At 44.4% G+C, this 6,694-nt stretch overlaps 1 long non-coding RNA gene across 1 annotated transcript in view; it reads right to left on the bottom strand.

Annotated features, from left to right (window-relative positions):
- The window catches only part of LOC124398394, a 13,133-nt gene extending 11,084 nt beyond the window's left edge, over window positions 1–2,049 (bottom strand). The window contains exon 1 of the long non-coding RNA XR_006928057.1: window positions 1,908–2,049. This is a non-coding gene — a long non-coding RNA (uncharacterized LOC124398394). The remainder of the gene's footprint in view (window positions 1–1,907) is intronic.
- Between the last annotated feature and the right edge of the window lie 4,645 nt (window positions 2,050–6,694).

Genomic DNA, 6,694 nt, shown 5'->3' with positions numbered 1-6,694 from the left:
ATATTCATTTGACCGAATAGATGTCGATGGTGTGATATTTGAATTCGATTGCTTGTGGTTCAATCTTTTTGCAATAATTTATAGCTATAATATAAAATAATATGTAATAAAATAGATCAGTATATCATAATGTCAAGAATCATGGCACTTCTACGAGTTAACTTGGTCGTAGATAACAGATCTACTTACTGGTTAATGAACTGCAGATTGTGTTTAGTGTTTATTTTTATTGGATTTGTGTATGTTAGTGTGTGCAGATCCAGATATATTTTTTCTCTTTTTCTTTCTTTTTGTTTGAATGTGTGTGTGTGTGTGTGTGTGTGTGTGTGTGTGTGTGTGTGTGTGTGTGCGTGCGTGTGTGTGTGTGTGTGTGAGGGTCAGTGCATGCATGTGCGTGTGTGTTGGAAATGTGTATGGCCTACACATGTATTGGCAAAGGCAAGTCCAGACATGTGTCACTCAGTTCCATGCTTCCACACTAGGGAAAAAGAAGGGAGAAAGTGAGGTGGGTATATAGAGGGTATATATAGATAAAGCAAGAGAATTTAGAAAAAAGAAAGCAAAAGGCTTCCGATATAGGATCTGGGTGATTAAGCATAATTTCCATATAAACAAAAAAATAGATAGATGATAGATAGATAGTTGGACTGAACAGAGCTGAGCATGGAATGGGTACATGGGCAAAGTTCGTCTTGTCATGTATATGTTTGTATGTGTATGTGTGTGTGTGTTTTGTGTGAATGTCTGAGAAAATGTGTGTGTGAGAGAAAGAAGGCCTAATTCATTCAAGCCTTAAAATGAATGCTGGTCTGTGCACTGTGCGTGTGCGTGTGTGTGTGTGTGAGTATTGATCCTGCAGAGTTATTCTGCCGCCAGAGTTCATTAACCTCTGTGGTAATGACAAAGTGTTTGTGGACAGCATGTCTCAGAGGGACTGTGGAGCTGCAACACTATTGGAACGCTATTTAATATCCATACACACACACACACACACACACACACACACACACACACACACACACACACACACACACACACACAGAATCTCATCATGCTCTCACAGGTTTATTGCAACAAATTTAACAATTAATTTGGCCAGAGATTTTCATTTGTATCGAGAAGTTTATTTCAAGCTTTAACCCTCATTTATGTCACATCACCAATCGAAAATTGCGAATAACTTAATTTCCACTTCGCTTTAACGTGTGATCTAGTTTCAGTGTGTACAAATAATCCCACCTAATTCTCAGAATCTGATTATAAATAAAGACAGACAGAATGAATTCGATAGTATTGAACCTGGCAATTCTCCAAACAATAATAGTCCTTCTCTCTTCCCATTACACCGCCTACCACTCTCTTCATCCTCTGTCTCCTTCCCTCCATATCTATGAAGCGACTTCCTCCATAATTACCAGTTATTAATTTTAAATGAATCCGCCGACGCACGGCGTGATTTTAATGCGGCCTGTTAATATCAGATCAGATGAGATTGGGAGAGGAGAATGATGGAGCGGATGGCAATTTTTTTTTCATCCTTCTGTCATTAAGGATACAGTGCCAACCAGACATGCATGTCCATAGGGATTTTGGACTTTTTTTCTAATTTCATTAAAGATAAACTCTATATGGCACACAACATTTAAAAAACTGAAGGCTTGAGCAGTTGCTTAAACAATATATTGCGCAAACGAGGACTGGGTACATATCAAGTTTTTTTCCAAAGAATTTATTATGAGTATGATATTCCTAGATATGAAAGAAGAACCCAAACCTGTAGGACATATTCTATGACACAGTATAGCAAGAGCCTTATGCAAAATAGACTTTCTCTGCACCTAAACACACACACACACACACTCTCTCTCTCTCTCTCTCTCTCTCTCTCTCTCTCTCACTCATCTCACCCCTTTCAGTGGCTAAAGTGGCGCTTGTGGCAGCTGAAGTGTTGATGCCGCTGTGCCGAAGCCTGCAATTCACCAATTTCACTGCTAATTAGCCTACAAAGCCGGTGCCTCCGGGGGAGGAAAGGATGGAGGGCAGGATGGAGGGAGGGACCTAAAGGGGGGTGGGGTTGGGTCGAAGCTGGCACGGTTGAGACATATGGCACGCTACCAAAAACTCTGGCTGGAAAAAAATTATGAGAGAAGGGGGTTAGAGTAATACTACATTCAGAGAAAGAGCAGAAGCCAGAACATGGAAAGGATGAACAATAGGAGGAAAAGAAGGGGAACAGAATGATAGAAGGAAATATAAGTGGTAATGAAGCGAAAAAAAAAAGAGACATGAGAACCAATGCAATTAAAGAGGAACAAAAAATTGTTTGCCCTGTTATCAGGAAATTATGAGTTTGGGTACTGACAGAGTTTCAGTATAATGGTCGCTACTTTCTTGGTGGTAGTGATTTGCTCTCAGCCCTGTCAATCAACATGGCACTGACCAATCAGAGGTGTCATAGAGATTAATACAAAAACGTTAACTAGAAAAAGCACTTACAAGAAAGAAGGGTGTATGTAGAAGGGGACAGAGTGCATATTCCAGGATAGCTTCAGCAGCAGTATGATAATCTACAGTAAATCAGAGGAGGGTTTTGCTTTTTCTAGTTAACTTTTTTTGTATTAATCTCTATGGATTGTGGAAACACAAACAAGAAATATATGCTATATTAAAAATGACAAATAATGTATTTATTACATTTATGGCATTTGGCAGACGCCCTTATCCAGAGCCACTTCTCTCATTCATACAACTGAGCAGCTATGGAGTTGGAGGCCTTGCTCAGGGGTGACACCTTGGTGTGGCTGGGATTTGAATTCACAACCTTGGGATCCTGTGTCCAATTCCTTAACCACGAAGCTAACATCTCTCAATGCAGTTAAGAGAAATTTGTCATTTTAATTTTGCGATATAAAATTCCAATCAAATGCTCGAAGGAATGTGCTAACAACTATTAATTTTGCTTTACCATAGCAGCAAGTTAGCACTGAAGGTAAGACAGTGAATAGTCATAATTGTGTAAGAACCTGCATATTATTCATATCCCAAAGCAGTGCTTATGTGTTGAAAAGATCCTTGGCATTTATGCGTGTGTCTGTATAGACCCTCAAACCTCCCACTAAAGTCTTTCTCTCGGCTCTAGCATGTAAAGCGCCACTCCAAGAAAAATGCTGGTTGAACTAGCTTGGACAGTCTATATGCCACAACACACATTTCAGCCTTAACATTTACACACCAAGAAATGTCCTACTAATTTCCTGTCAGTATCCAGCAGTTAATTAATAACAAATACCTGTGCATGTACAGCACTCCATAGTGCATTAACATTCTATGGCGTATAGAGAATTACACAATGTCTGCAAGGTTCTGGAAATCTGGTGGCCATGTTGACTTATTTCAAGTTAGCAAAAGACGCTAATAGATACATTCATTTTAATGGCACAGCTTTTTAAAAAATTTTTAATTTTTTTTTTATGGGATACCATGTAATGATTGTGGATTTTGTTAAAATATGTGTCAATAATCCAGGCCCAGTGATCATGCTATGATGTGTAGTACAAACATCTGGGTTGGTAGGGAAAGAAACCTGCAGGACACTTACTCTATCATGTTAATTTCCCAGCCATCTGTGAGAATTTTATCACAGAGGAGACATGCAGATATTTTATTCAGACCTCATCCTGAGAAATTAATACCGCTTGAATAGGGCAAATGCATGTATGTGTGTGTTTGTGAGAAAACTTGGTAGAATGGGGATGCCCCTTCATTGGGTACAGCTGCACCACATGCAGCCCTGGCACCTAACACTTCTCCACCTGCCAGCACTGTGTGTAAAACACACACAAACACACACATACACACGCACAGCCTGGCACCCAGTAAGAGCCCCTAATGCCATCTCTGCCACGCTGGCACCTGCCCTGCCACCTATCGCTAACAGCAACGGATTCCGGAGAGACTGAAGCTTGGCATCATGCCTAGTGTAGGGCTGGAGTGGATACATTGCTCTCTCTCTCTCTCTCTCTCTCTCTCTCTCTCTCTCTCTCTCTGTCTCTCTCTCACCAAATCCCTCCTTCTATCTCTTCATTCTTCTTTCTCTCGCCTTTTGTTATTTCTCTCTCTAAACCATTCCTTCTCCCCTCTCTTTTTCTTTCCATCCCATTTTCTGTTTTTCTTTCATTTCTCTTCAGACTTCTTTCCCTTTCTCTCGTTTCCCTCCCACTCTCTATTAGCTTTGTAGTGAATTAGTATTAGCATTAAGTCTATTAGCATTAGTGTGAACGTGTGATGTAGAACAGCACAGAATGTCAGGACAAAAAGCACTTCACGTTAACTGAAACACCGACTTCTAAGCAGCGCTCTATATGGAAATGATTTGCTATATAAGAGCGAGTGTTTTCTAGAATGGATCTGACTGTTAACTGTTTAAAAAAATCTTCATCTAGGACAAAAAATTAATACTACCATGCAAGAACTAAAATAAATTTGCACACAGGCACAAACCTGAAGACTGGAAAAAGACCAAAATTATGTTTTTCCCTTCTTCAGTTCACCACCTGCACTCACTATACCCTAAGATTCTTTGCTGATAGGACCGTAACCCAATGTGACCTATTTGACTTGAGCTTGTGTTGTGCATTCTGAGATGCTTTTCTAATTACTATGTTTGAGAACTCTTGTACATCTGCTTATTTATGCAGTTATCCAATCAGATGATTATGTCTGTCAGAGAACCACCAGCCACGCTTTCCTCCAAGGCTCACACTCTCACTTAGCCTCTCCCTGCTACTAATAAGCTACACCTGTCCTTCTCCTTCTAATCACCTACACCTGTTCCCCATTTACCTATCCCCTTTATAAGGTCCCCATTCCCCCTCACTCATGGTCCGATCTACCAGTTACGACCATAGATCACTTGGACTTCCTACCTCTCTGGTTTCCTGTGCTTCCATGCTTCCATGCGTCCATGCTCCCTGTGCTTCCATGCTTCCATGCTCCTGCTTCCATGCTACTCTTATTAGGAGCACTCAGTTAAGGGTGCCATTTTGCTCCAGTCACATCTTCAACTCTCGAGTGTTTGTATGTTTAGACAAAATAAAGACATTCTGTTTTACTCCCGGTTTCTGATGCCTGGTCTATCCGTCACAAAAGATCAGACCCTTAAAATTTACCTAGATGGATCCCCAACTGGCTCCAATTACAGATTCGAGGTACTCATCCAAGAGGCATTCGCACTGGCTCCTACGCAAGCTAGGACTCCTGTGGCACTGCTCCTACAGCCCAATAGCACTTCTGGCTTACTACTCCGGCGAAGCTGCTGAGTGCAGCGGCAACCTGCGACAAGTCGGTCTCTACGTCGAGATGCAACCTGCCAGAGAAGGCTCTCTCATGGGCCAGTGCGATCTGGAACGCCAATCGGGACATCATCAGTGCATACTCCCTTTTCACCAGGCACTTCGCTGAGGTATTTGGTGTTGCAACGGCTGACCAACACTACTCCACCGCTCAGGTAGGGCCCCGGACTGGACTGCAGACGTCTTTGGGCGCCAGAGTACCTTATGCTCAGGCTATACTGGGTTTCGCCAGAAGCCCGGGTTCTACATTGGATGTCCCTGCAGCCTACCTAATCCCCAGTCTCCAAGCCTCACTAAGTACATCACCCAGTCTACAAGCCCCACTGGTGGCATCGCCCAGCCGTTGTTCCTCGCTGGGGGTGACACTCAGTTCTGGAGTCCCACTGGGGGTACTGCTGCACCTGGATTTTTTTCTGCTCCTCCCCCAAGCCCTGACAAGGTCATCACTCCGCCCCAAGCACCGACGAGGCCCTCGCTCCAGCCCCGAGCCCCGAAGAGGCAGTCGCTCCACCCCCGAGCCACACGGAGGCAGTTGCTTTGCCCCCAAGGCCGAGGGCGTCGCACCACCGCCGGGCATCGACGAGGCCGTCGCTCCTCCTTAGACCTCTGCAGTGGGTGCCGCTCCACCATAGAGACCCGCCTAGGGTGTCGCACCGCCCCCGAGCCCTGAGGAAGCAGTTGCTCTGCCCCTCTGTGGAGATATGCTCAATATCTCCACAGGACCGCCACTGAGTCTTGCCGAGGGTGCCGCTCCGCCTCAGACCTCCGCAGAGGGTGCCGCTCCACCACAGACCTCCGCCAAGGGTGCCGCTCCTTCTCAGACCTTTCCTGGCCTCAAAGGTGTTCCACCCAGTGGCAGTTCGCAGCAAGTTCCGCGGTTTTGCGAGCCTGTCCAAGACTTTTCTCCTCCAGGCCTTTCTCGGAGTGCCCAGGCCCACCTGGCGAAGGTGGGATTGGGGCATCAGGAACCGCCTCTGGAGGAGTAATGTCAGAGAACCACCAGCCATGCCTCCCTCCAAGGCTCACACTCTCACTCAGCCTTTCCCTGCTAATCAGCTACATCTGTCCCCCTCCTACTAATCACCTACACCTGTTCCCCATTTACCTATCCCCTTTATAAGGTCTCCATTACCCCTCACTCATGGTCCGATCAACCAGTTATGACAATAGATCACCTGGACTTCCTACCTCTCTGGTTCCCTGTGTTTTCATGCTTGCAGGCTTCCATGCTTCCATGATCCCTGTGCTTCCATGCTCCTGGCTACGCTTCTAAGGAGCACTCAGTTAAGTGTTCCATTTTGCTCCAGTCACATCTCCAACTCTCGAGTGTTTGTATGTTTAGA

This window comes from Silurus meridionalis, chromosome 15 (genome assembly GCF_014805685.1).
Source record: "Silurus meridionalis isolate SWU-2019-XX chromosome 15, ASM1480568v1, whole genome shotgun sequence".
Lineage (NCBI taxonomy): Eukaryota > Metazoa > Chordata > Actinopteri > Siluriformes > Siluridae > Silurus > Silurus meridionalis.
The sequence above is the reverse complement of the archived record's forward strand: the minus strand, read 5'-3'. Positions and strand labels throughout refer to the sequence as shown.